At 41.7% G+C, this 21003-nt stretch overlaps 1 long non-coding RNA gene across 3 annotated transcripts; it reads right to left on the bottom strand.

Moving 5' to 3' along the window:
* Positions 1-4135: 4135 nt before the first annotated feature.
* LOC140361483 (uncharacterized) lies at positions 4136-5026 on the bottom strand. 3 transcript variants are annotated; one of them, XR_011927022.1, is made up of 4 exons: positions 4917-5026; positions 4631-4838; positions 4290-4530; positions 4136-4178 (listed from the first exon to the last, which is right to left on the bottom strand). It is a non-coding gene; the product is annotated as an uncharacterized lncRNA (long non-coding RNA). The 3 variants fall into 3 exon arrangements; XR_011927021.1 differs by having other exon boundaries at positions 4290-4585; positions 4796-4838; positions 4917-4931; XR_011927020.1 differs by having other exon boundaries at positions 4290-4585; positions 4796-5004.
* Positions 5027-21003: the final 15977 nt, after the last annotated feature.

Genomic DNA, 21003 nt, shown 5'->3' with positions numbered 1-21003 from the left:
CTCCATGTCATGGTGAAAGAGACAGTAAAGACAAAATATGCTACGTTGACTCGTCTCTTTGTCTTGAGTTTATCATATTGTTTAGTGTACGGTCATTGCACCTTGATGAGAACATTATATTCATTCTTACAGTCAGCGATGTCACAGATCTGACTCGTAATATGGATCACAGTAAACGATCACATTTATTATTTTGGTGAGAAATATAGTGGCATTTTCAACTTGCAAGATCTTGAGGCTTGAGATTTTGTCCAATTTCTGCTTAAACCTACTTTACAGCAGAAAGTCAGTCCCTAAAACTAGTATTGAATTCAAACACAACAAATGCCATGAGCTCCTCACATGGGCGTGTCGTGCAGGCCGATATCCTTCAGGTCATGACTTCTCAGGGTAATCCTGTTGTGTTTGCAACTGTAAGTACCGTAGCTTTATACTGGGCCAGGAGCTCTCTTTTATAGGTCACTTCAAAAGTGTGGTTTAAAAACGTAAGATAAAACTTGCTTGAAAACGTCTGGTATTGGCCACGTTTATGCCTCTGTTGAATTATGGCGATGTCCTAAACATGAAAGCATCTGTGAATATCTGATTGGTTGAATAGTGTTTATCACTGAACTCTGTGCCAGGGCTGCATGGCCTTCTTTAGGGGGAGGAGCTTCACACATCAGATGCTTTTAGTGTATAAAGTAATACGTGTCTGTCTCTAGTCTGAGGACTGACAAGGGGAAGTGAGCTTTTTCCTATGCTGCTCCTGCAGCTTGGAACTGGAAGGAGTTGAGATTACATTAATAAATAGATCACAACAGAAGCTCAGTAGCAGTCAGAAGTAATCAAAGTGGGCGGGAAGAATAACATGTCATCCTTTTATGTGTCAGCTATGGAAGCCCTCCAGGGACACACAATGACAGTATAAACTCACACATCATTGGAAGATCTGTACGATTAAATCAAAGTAGTAAATCAACACGATTTGCAAAACTCTTTTTTGGCACCATGGGAATCCTTCTCTGGCAACAATACGTTTCCGCTTCCAACTGTCAGAGCACAATTACAAGCACTAATACGTCTGCCACAGTTGACTTTGACGGCTACAGCTTTTGGACGCGACTCAAATGTGAAACGAGGAGATGATATCGCCGAAAAGTTTAGCAAGCAAACATTTACAATTACTGCAATGTTCAGTGAATAATTGACAGCTGTCTCACATTATTATAATTCATACCGTCATATATGAAAAGAAAAAATGTCGGGAGATATAATTATATCGATGAACAGTACTGGGTCTAAAACACAACCTTGTGGGATCCACATCTTTGCTCTGAATGTGGACGGTTCAACAGCTAAAGAGGAACTTCTCTGACAATGTTTAACAAATAACTGCTTTATGACTTCTGCAGAACTTCACGGCGTCACAGGAAGCACCAGGTCCATTGTGTCTGTGACGTGCGACAGCTGAGAGTCGCTCAGTGTTCATCTGTACTGAATATGGCACAAGGTTAGGCCAACATCAGAGGCCTCTCCATCCCATAATAATAATACATGCTGTCCCTCAGAGCTGCTCAGAGCCGCTCAGAGCCGCTCAGAGCCGCTCAGAGCTGCTCAGAGCCGCTCATGCTTTCAAAGAGGCGTCCATTCTGTTGGGGCTCTCGCTCCCTCCTCAGCAAATGTTCCTCTGCAACTTTAAAGACGACATCAAGAAGTAAAAGGAACAAGAAGAATCCAACAGTGGAGCGAGTGGACCGCCCCGTTCACATGTTTGTGTTAAATGCTATAAAATTAAAGGTCACATTTAGCTTGACAATAAATACATATTAGATAAACGCTCATAAAAGCTTTTTACAAACTGTTTTCATTAACCAGAAGCGCAAAAACAATGATCGTGAGCTGGTTGAACCCAGGCGAGTCCAGACCTGCGATCCAGCGAGCGACGCCGGCCTGAAAGCCGCACGGAGGCGACGGCGTTTCAAAGTGGAGAGAGAAAGCCGCTGTCAGGGTTCATTGATGGATCACCTTGCGCGGCGGCGGGCTGAGAAAAGACACAGAGCCCTGCAGCGACGAGAGGAGCCCGGAGGGGGAGCGGCGGGTTCAAGGGCGGGTCGTCCGAGCCGTTTTAGACGCTCCGCGAATCAGCGCTTTGTCATTCCGGACGTCGTCGTTCAATTCCCAGGACGTCGCTTCGTCCTCGGCCACCGCTCCATCATCTCTACGAGCTGGTTTCACCTGCGTCCTTAGAACCGGACAGTGCTTCACACCGAGCGGTAGGACGGGATATGGTGCCCGACTATTATTTCTCAAGACATCGACTGTGAGGATGTTCATGGTTAACCGATAAACCGCCACTAAGACATTCTGCCAGGTCATTTTGCCTCGTTTTCTACTTGTTATTACACAATTGCGTAGCCAGATGGCGCTCATACAATTGTGACTGTGTTTTCTAGTCTCGTGAATAAGTGAATGAAGTTTGCTGAAACTCAAAAACAGTGGATATATCTCATAAAGACTGGGCAAACCTGCGTGACACTGCAGTACCGTACTTTCCAGACTATAAGTGGCACCTTTTTTCATAGTTTTGGCCGACTTTGGTGCGACTTATACTTTTATACTTATATACTTATACTCCGGAGCGACTTATATGTGATATTATTTGTTATTTTCACACTTGCAACTGCATTTCATACTCCAGTGCAACTTATATATGTTTTTTTCTTCTCTATTATGCATTTTTGGGCTGGTGTGACTTATAGTCCGGAAAATACGGTATTTATGGACTAATATTAATCACACAAGGTTTATTTAAGTTAGTGAAGAAAAGAAACTGGATTATTTTGCTTTTTGCATCAGATTTTACGCTAACGCTAGCGACTTTGCAATACGGCTGAATAAAAGCGATCATGAATAAAGCACTCTTTATTCATGATCGCTTTTATTCAGCCGTGTTGTGCTTAATTTTTACAGTTTAATTCATGTTCTTCAATTGCAACATTTGAAAATATGGATATGGATTCAAAGTGGAGGACAAAATGACTTCAGAACTCGCTCTTCCTCACTTCAACCTCTCACACGAACGAAGCAGATCTGAGCATCAACGACACGGTTTGGAGCTTCACACGCATGTTCAAGAAGCACGTGCACATTAGTGTAACATACTTCTGAGGAAAGACGCGCGGCGTAAATATGAAAAACATACACTAATTATACATAAACATAAAGAAAACCAGAAACAGTAAGAACAGCAAAGAAGAGGCTGCATTAACGCTCACGCACATCGAAACTGTGACTAAACTGTGACTAAACTGTGACTAAACTGTGACTAAACTGTGACTAAACTGGGTCTAAACTGGGTCTAAACTGGGTCTAAACTGGGTCTATACTGGGACTAAACTGAGACTAAACTGAGACTAAACTGAGACTAAACTGAGACTAAACTGAGACTAAACTGAGACTATACTGGGACTATGCTGGGACTATGCTGGGACTAAATTGAGACTAAACTGTGACTAAACTGTGACTAAACTGGGTCTAAACTGGGTCTAAACTGGGTCTAAACTGGGTCTAAACTGAGACTAAACTGAGACTAAACTGAGACTAAACTGAGACTAAACTGAGACTAAACTGAGACTATACTGGGACTGTGCTGGGACTAAATTGAGACTAAATTGAGACTAAATTGGGACTAAATTGGGACTAAATTGGGACTAAATTGGGACTAAATTGGGACTAAATTGGGACTAAATTGAGACTAAATTGGGACTAAATTGAGACTAAATTGAGACTAAATTGAGACTAAATTGAGACTAAATTGGGACTATACTGGGACTATACTGGGACTATACTGGGACTATACTGGGACTATACTGGGACTATACTGGGACTAAACTGGGACTAAATTGGGACTAAATTGGGACTAAATTGGGACTATACTGGGACTATACTGGGACTAAACTGAGACTAAACTAAGACTAAACTGGGACTAAATTGGGACTATACTGGGACTATACTGGGACTAAACTGAGACTAAACTAAGACTAAACTGGGACTAAATTGGAACTAAATTGGGACTAAACTGGGACTAAATTTGGACTAAACTGGGACTAAACCGGGCGTAACAGACCAAAGCACCAGAACTAAACTTCGACTGTAGACCAGAAGTAAACCAGGGTTAGACCAGGACTAGAGCAGGACTAGAGCAGGACTAGAGCAGGACTAGAGCAGGACTAGAGCAGGACTAGAGCAGGGCTAGACCAGGGCTAGACCAGGGCTAGACCAGGGCTAGACCAGGGCTAGACCAGGACTAGACAAGGGCTAGACCAGGACTAGACCAGGGCTAGACCAGGGCTAGACCAGGGCTAGACCAGGACTAGACAAGGGCTAGACCAGGACTAGACCAGGGCTAGACCAGGACTAGACCAGGGCTAGACCAGGACTAGAGCAGGACTAGACCAGGACTAGAGCAGGACTAGACCAGGGCTAGAGCAGGACTAGACCAGGACTAGACCAGGACTAGACCAGGGCTAGAACAGGGCTAGACCAGGACTAGACCAGGACTAGAGCAGGACTAGACCAGGACTAGAGCAGGGCTAGACCAGGGCTAGAACAGGGCTAGACCAGGACTAGACCAGGACTAGAGCAGGACTAGACCAGGGCTAGACCAGGACTAGACCAGGACTAGAGCAGGACTAGAGCAGGGCTAGACCAGGACTAGAGCAGGACTAGAGCAGGGCTAGACCAGGGCTAGAACAGGGCTAGACCAGGACTAGACCAGGACTAGAGCAGGACTAGACCAGGGCTAGACCAGGACTAGACCAGGACTAGAGCAGGGCTAGACCAGGACTAGACCAGGACTAGAGCAGGACTAGAGCAGGGCTAGACCAGGGCTAGAACAGGGCTAGACCAGGACTAGACCAGGACTAGAGCAGGACTAGACCAGGGCTAGACCAGGACTAGACCAGGACTAGACCAGGACTAGAGCAGGACTAGACCAGGACTAGAGCAGGGCTAGACCAGGGCTAGACCAGGAGTAGACCTGGACCAGGACTGGAACAGGACTAGACCAGCTCTACGTTAGATAAAAGGACACAGTATGAAGGATGAGATGCAGCACTAAAACACCAAATGAATTGATCTCTTTAAACCAACAAAAACATTCTAAATTCCAGATTATAGAGGCAAAAGTGAAGTGAACATGACGTGATTACCAAAGTGTAACTGGGATTAACCTCTGAATATCACAAAGTATGAAAAATACAGGTGGAAAAACATGTGAGTGACATCATTTACTTTTGTGTTTTGAGATCATCACACACACTTACGCTTACAGGAGTGTTTTTATCTACTGACATATCACATCATTTAACACAAATTACACTTTCTGTGAAGCTATAAAACTGTATTTTTTGCAATCCTTTAACAAAAGAAGCAAACTGAGTGACATTTCTACACTGGAAATGTTGTGATAAAGACTAATTATCATTCACATTATGATGATTATGGCATTTCATGATTGAAAATGCGTCGCGGTCGACTTCATTTTGCCTCTCATTACGCCATTGTGAACATCGTGCAGACCGAGCCGTTTGAAGGGTTTATAGCGGCTACAAAACGTAACAGAAAACACGGCGCGCTGTAAAGTTGTTTTTACTGCACAACAAACGTATGGATTTATGGCTCGGTGGAGAAACAACACGTGGAGTTTGTACGAAAGAGACACAAGCGACTTCTTTGATCACTCGCCTTGAGCACAAACCACAACCACCAGAATAAAAAGTATTAATATTATGACTGTGTTGCATCATTTACAGTAGTATATTTTTTATCGTTCTTATTCTCATGATGTAACCCACTTTTGATGTAATATTAGTCACGATAATTAATCACGACATATTAAAATGCCTGTTTTTATGGTTGCAAATGGTAAAAGCTGCAATAGTTTAATGAGTCTTGTATTTTAGTAATTATAATTGCTGATTCTTTCCTCCTTTATTGATCATCATTTTTGATTACTTATCAATGTGAGACACTGCAGGTGAATAGGAAAAAATATAAAATTTTGAAGTATTAATTTGAAACTTTGTGAGTAGTTTACCTGCATAAATGTGAGAAAAAAATGTATTACACGTTTTTCATCATGGCTTGTTTACATATGAAAATAAGGGATTTTGTGTGTAAAAATGGCAAAAATTTTGCATATTTTGGACCAATAAATATGAAAAATGAACAGAGCCAAGTTTAAATTCATCAAATTTGTTGACACATTAGATAGAAAAAAATATATGTGTGGAGATTTTATAAATATCTTAGTATTCGAGTAAGATATGACTGAAAATGTGTTTTCTTTGTCTAAAACTTAAATAAATCAGGTTTGGAATTAGATATCAACAAATCCTTCTGTTCGATTTGTCAAAAAAAAACTTTAAGTACAAGATTATGCTGTGTAGGAGCTGCTGATCTTTATGTCCATGTCGGAGGAAAAATGCATTTAGAGCAAACAATCTTGATAATAATTAAACATCTTTAGGTGCAGATTGGACAGTTTTGTTGTTGAGGTAAAAGCTAAAATGTCGATAGCGCAAACTGACCGAAAACAAAACGATTAAAGGTTGTGTCTCGCATTAAAAACACATAAAAATGGCTTTAAATGTTATTTTCATGAACTTAAACGAGACAGAAGGTGCATCAAAGTCTGTACTCTTCCCACAAGCTGACCATTCTGAAACGATTAGATCTCGATTCGATTAAAACTTGATTAATTCATCTCCATAACCGTTTGTTTGACTGTTTGTTGTGCTCACGTTCGCTGTCCCCTCCGGTTTGTCAGTTCAAAGGGTTTATTCAACTGCACTTTTCTCCGGCGGAAACATTGTGACACGCTGGAGCCGCAGCGGAGCGGTCAGCGAGCGGTCAAGGTGAGGATCCGCTCAGGTTGAATAAAAGGCGACGCTGAAGGACGCTGACGGAGCGTGAAGGAGATGGAGCCGCAAATCGATAATTCACAGTTCGATTTGTGTCCGGCCCCGAACTTGAAGGCGATGTCTAAATTAACATTAAAGGTCTTTGGGTTAAAAGAGACGGTCAGATCAGCTTAGGTTTCATTTATTGTTATGGTCATTAAAGGTGCATTGTGGGACTTTTCTGGTCAAGGCTCTGCTGCCATTGTGTCTAGTATAGATGTTATTGCTAAGGTTGTCACTCCAACTAAAACAACATATCACCCCACTGTGAACTTCACACTGGATGAACTGCTCCTCGTCTGGATGAACTCTACAGTAAGTAAACGGTTCCTTGTCTGCATGAACTCTCTACGCTGGATGAACTGCTCCTCATCTGGATGAATTCTCTACACTAAATGAACTGCTCCTAGTCTGGATGAACTCTCTACACTAAATTAACTGCTCCTAGTCTGGATGAACTCTCTAGACTAAATTAACTGCTCCTAGTCTGGATGAACTCTAGACTAAATTAACTGCGCCTAGTCTGGATGAACTCTCTCTACACTAAATGAACTGCTTCTAGTCTGGATGAACTCTCTCTACACTAAATGAACTGCTTCTAGTCTGGATGAACTCTCTCTACACTAAATGAACTGCTTCTAGTCTGGATGAACTCTCTACACTAAATGAACTGCTCCTAGTCTGGATGAACTCTAGACTAAATGAACTGCGCCTAGTCTGGATGAACTCTCTCTACACTAAATGAACTGCTTCTAGTCTGGATGAACTCTCTCTACACTAAATGAACTGCTTCTAGTCTGGATGAACTCTCTCTACACTAAATGAACTGCTTCTAGTCTGGATGAACTCTCTACACTAAATGAACTGCTCCTAGTCTGGATGAACTCTAGACTAAATGAACTGCGCCTAGTCTGGATGAACTCTCTCTACACTAAATGAACTGCTTCTAGTCTGGATGAACTCTCTCTACACTAAATGAACTGCTTCTAGTCTGGATGAACTCTCTCTACACTAAATGAACTGCTTCTAGTCTGGATGAACTCTCTACACTAAATGAACTGCTCCTAGTCTGGATGAACTCTAGACTAAATGAACTGCGCCTGGTCTGGATGAACTCTCTATACACTAAATGAACTGCTTCTAGTCTGGATGAACTCTCTCTACACTAAATGAACTGCTTCTAGTCTGGATGAACTCTCTCTACACTAAATGAACTGCTTCTAGTCTGGATGAACTCTCTACACTAAATGAACTGCTCCTAGTCTGGACGAACTCTCTTTACAATAAATGAACTGCTCCTAGTCTGGATGAACTCTCTCTACACTAAATGAACTGCTTCTAGTCTGGACGAACTCTCTTTACAATAAATGAACTGCTCCTAGTCTGGATGAACTCACTCTACATTTAATGAACTGCTCTGAATCTGGATGAACTCTCTAGACTAAATGAACTGCTCCTGGTCTGGATGAACTCTCTACAGTAAATGAACTGCTCCCCGCCTGGATGAACTCTCTCTACACTGGATGACCCGCTCCTCTTCTGCCTGGATGAACTGTCTTGCTAGATGAATGCCCCTCTCTCCTCCTGAGTGCTTCTGGCTCCACAGTCCATCTGCAGCGTGTCCGTCCATGAGAGCAGGAGATCCGAGCTTTCTACTTCTTCCCAAAGGTTTGTTTTAGTAGTGATTCTTCACAGAAGGAGGGACAGATCATCCACTGTCTGAGGAGACGGGATGATCTGGGACAACACTTTTAATCAGCTTTTGATTGTTTTATTGTTTGATTTTCTATCTGTTGGTTAAATCAACAATTCTGACGTGCCCACAAAACTGTTAATGGGATTTTGGGCATTAGAAAAATAAATTGAATTGAATTGAACTGGAAAATAAACTTAACTTTGCCTGGAATGTCCCACTTTATCTTGCGTTGACTTTATGCTTTTATTGCTTTAACAGGTATGCAAATTATTACTGCTCAGACAGAACTTCTGGAGTGAACAGAGCTGTGAATAAACACATTCACCTTTAAAACCTGAGAGAAAACTGAACTGCTAAACTCCCACAATGAAACAAATGCCTTTAAGTCATGTAATTGTCTCTAGAGAGCTGCACTTGTCTAACAGGTTTTATAATAGCTTTACCAAAGTTTTTTGCAGACGACATTATCTCTCACATAATTGCAGCTTTTAAAATGCTCTAATTGCAATAATTAAACTTTGATCAAAGCCCCCAAGCAGCCCATAATAAACAACCATAAATGAAAGACGCAGGAATATCACGAGATATTGAGAAATATAAAAACTTGAGCATTACATTCACTGTCCACATTTTGAACACGTCCAGGAGCATTTAGAGAAGAAAACTATTACAAGAATGCATTTCAGAACATGTTTGTCGAGGTCTAAACTACAGCTTTGCCCGGTTTAAACAGAATGAGACAGGATAATATGTCATTTGCAGCTGGGAAACTCAAAATCCTTCCTCTGTTTGACATGATACACAGTACACGGCTCACAATACACACAATATTCTAAGATATATCACTCTTTTTTAAGAGCCAAATACAGTTTAACGACTGTAAACCTTTGTATAACCACTACTTGCACAAACTAAATATGAAATAAACTCATTCTGACCCTCAAAACCGTGTCAAATGTTTCCTTTCTCTGAAGAAGCAACAAAACTGTAGCACTACAAGTCAATGTCAAATATACAAAAATACATTGCGATATCAATGCAGCAGCCCAATACTAATATTTCAAACTCAATTTCGATACTAACGAAAAGACTCGTTCTTGATACAGATTTTGACACACAATGATGATTAAAAAACTGTCTGACATTACATTTTTAACACAAAATAATACGTTTCCATGTTGTCTAGTACTAGTTCTGACTAAATCCACCTAAAACTGTTCAGGAAAGGTCACATTTTGTCTGTTTAATGTGATTTTTTGAGTCTCCATACGCTCTCAAACAAGTCAAACAAGTATCCAGTTCCTATGTCAGTTTTAGCACAGATTAGTGTCCAATTTCTGATACTTTTGACAGCTCTCGTCCAGATTGAGACGCTTCAGACGTGTCAGAACTGGCGGGGAACAGGAGGAAGACAAAATGGACGAAGAAATGTTCCAAACAAAAACAACCAAATCAAAAAACAACAACAACAACCTCGCACGCGGAAATAAAAGCTGTGCCCGTTTAAACCGCCGTCTGCACCTGCTGCTTCTGCACAGGCCCGACACTGAGTCATTTACAGAAATTAAATTAAAACGTACCTCCCATCTGTCCAGAGCAAATGTTGTTTACTTCACGCACAGGCTTTTTCCCAGACTCTGATTAAAAACAATGAGGATTGACGGCCGCAAATTCAATCGTATCCAACTTTTACCTTCAGATTTCAATAGTTTTGCCACGAATTGGATATTTTTTATTCTATTTGCACAAGTCTCGAGTTTGCGGTTCAAATGTTCCAAATGAAATCTGGCCCGCGTGTCAGTCCGCGGCGTTATTAAATCGGAAATTATTTGGGATTATGGCAGGGAACGGGCGAAAAGTTGTCAAAGGAGAGGCGATTGCCGAGCGAAATGAGATTTTCCCGAGACGTCGAAAGACCTCGTGAGCCGAGAGGTGGCGCGAAAATACGAGGTGGCGATTCCTTTGGTAATTGCGACCGGTGTGGTCCGCGGTGATTTTTTGTGAAGGGTTTTTGAGATTTCGTCCCGAGGGAAATGGTCCCGCGTCGGAAATGGTGATATTGGATTTGACTGAAAGCAATTTCCTCCCCGGGTCTCGCCGTCGGGGAGGTTTCAGTGTCAATACTTCCAATCTGCAACAGCCGACTCGCGCCAAAACGAAAAGAACAAATAAGACGGCGAGTTGGTTCGTCCGCATCGAATCAAAGTCTCGATTTGAACGGTCGTAATTAGCAAATCGTAAAGACTGCAATTATTTCAGTTCTTCGCAAGCAACACAATATCTTCTTATGTATAAAAGTAGCAACAAACGTGTTCTTAAAAACCTGTGATTTTTGTTTTGGTTTACCGTATTTTTCGGAGTATAACTCGCACTGGAGTATAAATCGCACCAGCCAAAAAATGCATAATAGAGAAGAAAAAAACATATATAAATTGCACTGGAGTATGAAATGCAGTAGCAAGTGTGAAAATAACAAATAATATCACATATAAGTCGCTCCAGAGTATAAGTATATAAGTATAAATATAAGTATAAGTCGCACCCCGGCCAAAACTGTGAAAAAGGGTAGATATATATTTAATTTTTCTCTCAAATGTTCATGCTCTTAGTGTTTAAAATGTGCACTTTTAATAGAATCCAATGGTTAAAATGTAAATATTAAGCTTAAATTTAATCGCTATTCGATATTTCACCAAAATTGCTGATAAAAGGGTCTTTCTTGGAGGAAATACTGAACTGAAATGACTCATCGTTGCTGCCTTCGATTCTCACAAGTCTTAATGTTTAGCTCTTACTCTCGTGTCGTGACCTGAACGAAAGATGAACCGAATCATCTCGACATTTCCTCGCTCACGATCGCCGCAGACAAAATCACATTCCTTTGACCGCGGCCTTGACCCAACAAAAGCCGGCGAGAGTCCGTGGACCAGCGTCGGGTTGTTTTCGCGGTCGCTCGGACTGGGCTCCTCGCCGTGTGCAGCAGATTGTGTGCGTCCGGACTTCGCCTAACCACATCTGGGCCCTGTGCTTCTTCTTCTTCTTCTTCTTCTTCTTCTTCTGCACTCGACATGTTAGCGGCGGGCGAGCGAGCGGCTGAACTAAAATTAAACGGCGGACTCTGTCATTACGCGGCGCAGAGAGGCAGCCGCGCAAACGCCGGTGACGGTCGCTCTGCTTTGTCTTGGCAGGACCCATGGTATGTATTATGTGTCTTTTATGCCTAAATTAAATGGCCGTGGCGTGTTGTAGCGGAGGGTGAACGACCGCCCGATGTTCTGTTTGTCTTGTGTCGGGAGTGAAACAAAATGACCCGCTCGTGGTCAAATGTTCAGTTCGTCTGGATATTTCAGAACACAGCAATTCAGATGTTTGAGGCGGAGCGAAGAAGAAGGCTACAGAAGGAGGCGGTGATGTAACACTTGGATACCAACCGCCATTAAGAAGGAGGAGGAGGAGGAGGAGGTGGAGGAGGAGGAGGAGGAGGAGGAGGAGAAGGAGGAGGAGAAGAAGGAGAAGAAGGAGGAGAGGGAGAAGAAGGAGGAGAAGAAGAAGAAAGAGAAGAAAGAGAAGAAGAAAAAGGAGGAGAAGGAGGAGAAGAAGGAGAAGAAAGAGAAGAAGAAAAAGGAGGAGAAGGAGGAGGAGGAGAAGAAGAAGGAGGAGGAGGAGAAGAGAAGAAGGAGAAGAAAGAGAAGGAGGAGAAGAAAGAGGAGAAGGAGGTGAAGGAGGAGAACAATTGCCTTTTCTGCAGGTTTAAGTGTCTCTCTCAATGAACACGACACAACTTACTTCAGACAGACATTCAAATTTAAAATAAAAATCCAGACTTGATTTTGTTGTTTTTTTAGGCAATAGAAAGTAATTTTAACACAAAACATTAGTACTTTCTTTAACATTATGATGTGTGTGATACATTTATTCTAATATGGACCAAGACCGTTCTAAAACTGTTCAGAAAAGGAACAACTTCATCCTGTTTACGACTAGTTTAAGTATCGATTCTCGTTTAAGTAGCGACGGATCATCATTTTCTGACAATTTCGTCCCTGAAATGTATCGTAAATGAGAAAAAAACACTTTTCTGAAGTTTAATTTGCTCCTTTCCGGTGTAAACCTAATCAAGCCGTAGATCTTTTCCAGGGCAGTTTCCACTTTGTGAAGTTAATTTCTTTGGACTTGAATAAAAGCCTGAGAGCGAGTGGAGAGAGCGCGCGTCCATCTCGTTTGGGTTAATGGGATGTTTACCTCAAGCATAACGCCTCGCACCCCTCCGCCCTCCGACCAGGCGCCGCATCCAAGCCCGGAATAATTACTACACAAGGCGTGATTAATTACGGGCACGCGATATTACGCTCTCCAACGCTACAAGGGCTAATTAACGCAACGAACGAGACGAGCAGCGAGGGAGTCTGAGGGAAACGAGTCAAGACTTGGACTGAAACTTAACAGTAGTAACTCAAGGTAATAAAGAAGTAGATCATCGGGCGGCAGTAGCTCAGTGGTAGAGTGCTCGTCTTCTGATCCAAAGGTCGGCGGTTCGACTCCCCGCTCAGTCAGAGCGGTCAGATCCACTGGCCCGCAGGTTGGCGGTGCGATCGCAGCTGCCTCATGTGAATACTGCCGTTGTGTCCTTGGGCAAGACACTTAACCCAACTTGCCCCCCAGTGTCTGCGTATATCTGGGGTGTGAATGTGTGTGAATGGGTGACTGGTTCCTTGATGTAAAGCGCTTTGAGTACCTTGACGGTAGAAAAGCGCTATATAAATGTGACCATTTATCATGAAACTACCGTATTTTTGGGACTTTAAGCCGCTACTTTTCCCCCGCGCTTGAACCCTGCGGCCCACACAACGGCGCGCCAAATTTTAGATTTTTACTGGCTAACGGTTTTATTACAATCAGACTCATATTCACAGAGAAATGAGTCTAATGAGGAAGTGACTCTAGACGCATGTGCCGCAATTAAAAGAGTCTTGGCCCGTGGATCAAAAGACAACCCTGGATCACTAAAATGGACCATATTTCAGTGTAAATATCTCAAGCACCTGCAGATGATTGACAGGCGCGGCCCGTATATGTACACCTTTTTTTATTCTTATTCAGGAGCGCGCTAATGCCTGAAAATTACAGTAGATACAGTAGAAGCAGTATTTTTTATTGTCTCAGTTATGCTTTTTTAAATAAACGATGCTGGTTTGAAGTGCGTATGACATGTTGTCACGTTTATCTAATTATTATTTAGTTTGGTGTGATAAAACCGTAAGTATCCTCGTGCGATGTCATCAATTACAACCAGGAAGTTAAATTATAAGCCTAAAAAATGAGCTATTCTGCGATAACATTTTAACATTTTTTAGCAAAATTCTGAATATTAATCTTAACTACATTTTAGTTCAATGAGTCGTCCGACCTGTAAGGGGCGCTTTAAGGAGAAAAATACTCTCGTGACCTATCACAGCGTTTTAGGTTCAAGGTGTTTCCAGAATTACACGAGAAGTCAAAATGTGTACGTAAGAGCTGTTACTGTTACTTCAAAATAATACTGCTCAAGTAGAAGTGGTTACTCTGGTAAGTATTTGGGAAAACGACGAGTTACTTTAGCCAAATAATCCGATATAACATCCAGGCAGGTCACAATAAAATAAATATTTGTGTGATTTGCTGCTAAAGAAAATATTGCCGTAAAAAATAACACTGTCGACCATTTTAAGTGGAATAATAAACCCTTTTGAATTATATTGTAAGGAAAAAAACTTCTTGGAATAATAAAATGTCACGATGAAACACACCGTGAGATAATTAGCAACTAAAAAGTAACAGATATGTCATAGTTTTACATTCTGCAGTGCAATTGTAAAAAAATAAATAAGAAAAACTTATATTTTTCAAGGCATTATCACAAAAACGAGAAAAACTAAATCACATCTGAAGCAGCGGAACAAGAAACGGCTCAAAATCATTTAATATCATTAACTTTTCCACTTGTAGACTTAGTGAGAAGTGTAAGACTATAAAATACACAAGTGAAGTACAAGTACTGAAAGCGGGACACTGAAACTCACACAAAAAGAACGTGGACACGACATCAAACCAGGGGAAGAATATTCGACATATTGGAGTTAATAATCCTCTTACGCATATTTTAGTTGATAAAAGTCTTGCACAAAATTCTCAAGGTCGAGCTCAACCGCTGATGTTGAATGTTTTATAGAGCTGAGCTTTAGTATTCTGCCCAGGCTCCGCGCTTCCCGCTTCAGCACTGAGAATGCTGAAATAACGTAAATAAAACATGAATAAAATATGGAGCGACTGTGCCAACAAGAGGCAATGATTTTTGACAATGAAATGATAAATGAAAATGTGTCTGTCCTTCAGTCCTCAGAGTCACGTCTGTGGGTGTTTCACACTTGTCCCGGTTTGGCCCTGTTCTAGTCCTGTTCTAGTCCTGTTCTAGTCATGTTCTAGTCCTGTTCTAGTCCTGTTCTAGTCCAGTTCTAGTCCTGTTCTAGTCCTGTTCTAGTCCTGTTCTAGCCCTGGTTTAGTCCTGTTCTAGTCCTGTTCTAGTCCTGTTCTAGTCCTGTTCTAGTCCAGTTCTAGTCCTGTTCTAGTCCTGTTCTAGTCCAGTTCTAGTCCTGTTCTAGTCCTGTTCTAGTCCTGTTCTAGTCCTGTTCTAGTCCTGGTTTAGTCCTGTTCTAGTCCTGTTCTAGTCCTAGTTCAGTCCTGTTCTAGTCCTGGTTTAGTCCTGTTCTATTCCTGGTTTAGTCCTGTTCTAGTCCTGTTCTAGTCCTGTTCTAGTCCTGTTCTAGTCCTGTTCTAGTCCTGGTTTAGTCCTGTTCTAGTCCTGTTCTAGTCCAGTTCTAGTCCTGTTCTAGTCCTGTTCTAGTCCTGTTCTAGTCCTGTTCTAGTCCTGGTTTAGTCCTGTTCTAGTCCTGTTCTAGTCCTAGTTCAGTCCTGTTCTAGTCCTGGTTTAGTCCTGTTCTATTCCTGGTTTAGTCCTGTTCTAGTCCTGTTCTAGTCCTGTTCTAGTCCTGTTCTAGTCCTGTTCTAGTCCTGTTCTAGTCCAGTTCTAGTCCAGTTCTAGTCCTGGTCTAGTCCTGTTCTAGTCCTGTTCTAGTCCTGTTCTAGTCCAGTTCTAGTCCAGTTCTAGTCTAGTTCTAGTCCAGTTCTAGTCCAGTTCTAGTCCTGTTCTAGTCCTGTTCTAGTCCTGTTCAAGTCCAGTTCTAGTCCTGTTTTATTCCTGTTTTATTCCTGTTCTAGTCCTGTTCTAGTCCTGTTCTAGTCCTGTTCTAGTCCTGTTCTAGTCCAGTTCTAGTCTAGTTCTAGTCCTGTTCTAGTCCTGTTCTAGTCCTGTTCTAGTCCTGTTCTAGTCCTGTTCTAGTCCTGTTCTAGTCTAGTTCTAGTCCTGTTCTAGTCCTGTTCTAGTCCTGTTCTAGTCCTGTTCTAGTCTAGTTCTAGTCCAGTTCTAGTCCTGTTCTAGTCCAGTTCTAGTCCTGTTCTAGTCCTGTTCTAGCCCTGGTTTAGTCCTGTTCTAGCCCTGGTTTAGTCCTGTTCTAGCCCTGGTTTAGTCCTGTTCTAGTCCAGTTCTAGTCCTGTTCTAGTCCAGTTCTAGTCCTGTTCTAGTCCTGTTCTAGTCCAGTTCTAGTCCTGTTCTAGTCCTGTTCTAGTCCTGTTCTAGTCCTGTTCTAGTCCAGTTCTAGTCCTGTTCTAGTCCTGTTCTAGTCCTGGTTTAGTCCTGTTCTACTTCAGTTCTAGTCCCGTTCTAGTCCTGTTCTAGTCCTGCTCTAGTCCTGCTCTAGTCCTGTTCTAGTCCTGGTTTAGTCCTGTTCTAGTCCAGTTCTAGTCCTGTTCTTGTCCAGTTCTAGTCCTGTTCTAGTCCAGTTGTAGTCCTGGTTTAGTCCTGTTCTAGTCCTGTTCTAGTCCTGTTCTAGTCCTGTTCTAGTCCTGTTCTAGTCCTGTTCTAGTCCAGTTCTAGTCCTGGTTTAGTCCTGTTCTAGTCCTGGTTTAGTCCTGTTCTAGTCCTGGTTTAGTCCTGTTCTAGTCCTGTTCTGGTCCTGTTCTAGTCCTGTTCTAGTCCTGTTCTAGTCCTGTTCTAGTCCTGTTCTAGTCCTGTTCTAGTCCTGTTCTAGTCCTGGTTTAGTCCTGTTCTAGTCCTGGTTTAGTCCTGTTCTAGTCCTGTTCTAGTCCTGGTTTAGTTCTGTTCTAGTCCTGGTTCAGTTCTGTTCTAGTCCTGGTCTGGCCCTGTTCTAGTCCTGGTTTAGTCCTGGTTTAGCCCTGTTCTAGTCCTGGTATAGTCCTGGTTTAGTCCTGGTTTAGTCCTGGTTTAGTCCTGTTCTTGTCATGGTTTAGTCCTGTTCTAGTCCTGTTCTAGTCCTGGTTTAGTCCTGGTTTAGTCCTGGTTTAGTCCTGGTTTAGTCCTGTTCTTGTCATGGTTTAGTCCTGTTCTAGTCCTGTTCTAGTCCTGTTCTTGTCATGGTTTAGTCCTGGTATAGTCCTGGTATAGTCCTGTTCTAGTCCTGGTATAGTCCTGGTTTAGTCCTGGTTTAGTCCTGTTCTTGTCCTGGTATAGTCCTGTTCTAGTCCTGGTTTAGTCCTGTTCTTGTCATGGTTTAGTCCTGGTATAGTCCTGGTATAGTCCTGTTCTAGTCCTGGTATAGTCCTGTTCTAGTCCTGGTTTAGTCCTGTTCTTGTCATGGTTTAGTCCTGGTATAGTCCTGGTATAGTCCTGTTCTAGTCCTGGTATAGTCCTGTTCTAGTCCTGGTTTAGTCCTGTTCTTGTCATGGTTTAGCCCTGGTTTAGTCCCGGTTTGGTCCAAGGGCTGATCCTTCAACTGATGAAGCATTAAACGTCACAGATTACAACAGAACCAAGTGAAACAGTGACATAAAGAAAAGGAGGAAGTCAAGTTAGACATTGAGGGACATTATCATAAAACACATTCAGCACAAACAGCTGCAGAAATATCACGTTTCATAAGTATTTTGGACCTTTTTTTTAATAAGTTATGTGTTTCTTTATTATCATACTTCTGTGCCTAATCTGTGTTGCAACAATGTATTTTCCCCATTGTGGGACAAATAAAGGCTTATCTTATCTTAATTTATTTTAGAAAATTTTACAAATTCCCAAGCTAAAATCCCATGTTAAGTTTTCCATGAATTTCTCGCCCTTTTACCACCCTGGATGGAACAACACATTTTCATTTAGGGCTCAGTATTACATAGTTTGTTTATACTTTTGAGTTGACTATATACAATAATGTACTGTATATAGTCATTTTGTATTGTTTTAATTCTAAAAGCCTCCTATGGACAGGTGTTGAAAATTAGCTTATTTTGCTATAACACTTAAAACATTGCATCTGGTTCGTCCAATGTAAATGCTATGTCCATATTAAATAAATAAATAAATAAATAAAAAATACATTTCTACATTTTGCCATTTCTTTATTGCAGCTCACGTTCTTTTAAAGATCGTGTGCGTTTGACAAAGGGTTTACGGGGACTTTAAACTAATTGCGTGAAGTAGTGGCACAAGTACTTCCCTGTGAGTGTACGATTAGAGGTCCTCGCACCCCTGGTTGGGACACACCACATTAAAACCCCACCGTCTCTCTCTCTGGTCCCATTGCACCACGGCTCTTCGCTCTTCTCGTCTCGTCAGCCTCTCTAATGGGACGTCTTTATGGAAATGCCCTCCACCTCCGACCCCCCCGCCGCTGCCGCCGCCGCCGCCGCCGTCCCCCGCTCCCCCCCCTGGACGCTCAGAGAAAAGGCATTAGCAAAAACACGGCGAAGGCTTAATCCCATTACCGGGCTTTCCCATTAAAATATATATTAGATTACTCCGATGCCGACCCTCTAATTTACCTCCCGGGTCCCGGCGTCCCGCGAGGCCGCTCTGTGTGAAGCGACCAGGGTTTATCGGGACCGCGCTGGAGTCGCCGTCGATCCGTCTTCAGAAATAGCGGGCGCCGGGTGATGAACGGCAGCGGTGAGCCCGGTTTGTTGGGTCGGGATTCATCCAGAGGCCGTTTGAGGGTTTAGCTAATGACTTTGAGCTAATTAAGGCGTGGCAATTTTCATTTTCGTTTACGGACGAGACGGGGACAAGATGCTCCTCTTTCACGAAATAAAATAAAACGAATCGCAGTCGGAGTGGATGAGACGCGAGTGGCTTTGCTCCAGGTTTTTTGGGACAGAACTTAATTGAATGGTTCAATTAGCTGATTGGAGCGATGGTCGTTATAGATGTACATTTGTTTGATTAACACAGACCCAAAATGTAGCTTTAATGTATTGTTTTGATTATGTATTGTATTAATGTGGGCAGGTGATTGCATTATTGATACTACTGTGAAAATATTGTTTCTAAGATATTTTATTTATTTATTTATTTATTTATTTATTTATTTATTTATTTATTTATTTATTTTTATTTATGTTATATTTATTTATTTGTTTATTTCTGTATTTATTTTTATTTATTTACGTTCATAAAAAGATTGAAAAAAGATTAAACAGAACTACAATGTTCATGGGATTCTCACAATTATTTTTAGTTTTTTTGATGAAGTGAAATCCAAGTTTCAGTTCAGTTTGAAACGTATTCCGAGCTGTGGGAGCAGCATACTTCCCCAAATCAGTCTGCACTCCAAGGGATAAAAGTCGAACATTGAGTATAAATATTTGATCATATTTGAACACTTAGTATATAATTGCAAAGTGCTTCAGAGAGAGCGGATTAAAGTCAAATGTGTAAACGTCCCAAATAAGAATATTTAGTGATATTTCTGCAGGATTGTGGGTAATTTTAAAGTCTTTTCAAATGTGTCTGATACATTAAACGCAGCAAAATCATTTAAAGGCATATTTCAGCAGATATTTGTTAGCTTTACAAATATTATTCAAATATTGTAATCAGGATACACTATCAGATCATCAAACTTCGGTCTGATTGAGGAAATAACGTTATTATTAACAGTATTTATATTAAAACAACAAACGCCAAAAAATGAGAACTGCTGACAAAATCTGCACGTTTTTTGGCAGCCGTAAAGATCCAAATACTGGTAAACACATTTATCACACTACTACAGAGTCAGAATACTTTTGAATTCACGCTTTTAACATCAAACTAAAGTCTCTGCCACAATCCCCAGCACTATATCGCCTCTTTTATTCTATATCTCTGCTTAAATTTCAAAAACATCTCAATCTGAACACGTTAACGCTCCAAAACCTCATCCAAACTGATCCTATACGTTCCCATCGCGTAGAATAAACGAGAACATCACTTTGTCATGTGCAGACGCTCTTTTCATGCTTCACCGTTAAAGAAAATCCACACTCGTTTCCCGTCAAACAGCAGTGACACGTGTGAGTGACAGACGCCCGCCACGCCCTCGCCCGTCGCCGCTCCCTCGACGACCTTTAACCCCGCGCGCACCGTCGCACAATGACCGCAAAAGCCTGGACTATTCAGCGCCACGGCTGCGTAATCGCTATTGTCAATGTTATCACGCTCTTGTAAACGGGGGGAAAAGAGGGTCATTTTGTCTTGACGGACGAAGAATGGGAAAATGTATGTACTTCACAATGGAGGAGAATCACATGTTTTTACAGCACCGTGTCAACGTGCTCGTTATTCAGAGGGAGGGGCTGAAATTGTGGTTGCCAGGAGGAACATCATTATTATGTCGTACAAAAGTATTGGCCCTGAAGGCACTGAAGACACTTTTGACAGCACTATTCAACTTCAGAACGATGTATCTGGGCCTCAAAACTCCTGCCGTGGACACAATAAATGGATACCTTTTGGAACGTACTTCTGGTCATAACAAACAAATTGGTCATATGACAAAGGTCATAACGAACAAATTGCACCAACAAACTTAAAAAAATGACATATTTAACATAAACTTGACTAAATGGGACTCTCAGCTTGAGCTTTAACATTTTTATTCTTTTTTTCAATTCAACATAATGTACTTTTTGTCTCTGTTTCTGGTCTTGTTTGATTGAATATTGTCTTTAAACTGGACTGTAAGACTGGGACGTTTATACTGGAGGATTCAGACGTTCGAAAGTGACTTTTTACTGATTTATCCACCGTGTTTCTGGAAATAGCCCAACAATAATTCACAAATATTGAACCGTATGTATCTAACTACACCACATAATCTGTGTCTTGACCGGTTTTATATTTGTTGGAGCTACATTTAGAGTGATTCGTGCATATTTGAGTAATCTTCACACTCCTGCACACTCCTGCCTTTTGCTTTGACAGTCTCAGTTTCACCGCTGCACTCACTTCCATCTGCAATTTTATTTTCCTAAACGACAACGCACGAGCAGGATTTGGCACCC

Source organism: Eucyclogobius newberryi, unplaced genomic scaffold (assembly GCF_026437365.1).
Source record: "Eucyclogobius newberryi isolate DKJ021-1_F unplaced genomic scaffold, fEucNew1.0.hap1 SCAF_16, whole genome shotgun sequence".
Taxonomy (NCBI): Eukaryota; Metazoa; Chordata; class Actinopteri; order Gobiiformes; family Gobiidae; genus Eucyclogobius; species Eucyclogobius newberryi.
Note: the sequence above shows the minus strand (reverse complement) of the source record. Positions and strands in the feature narration are given on the sequence as shown.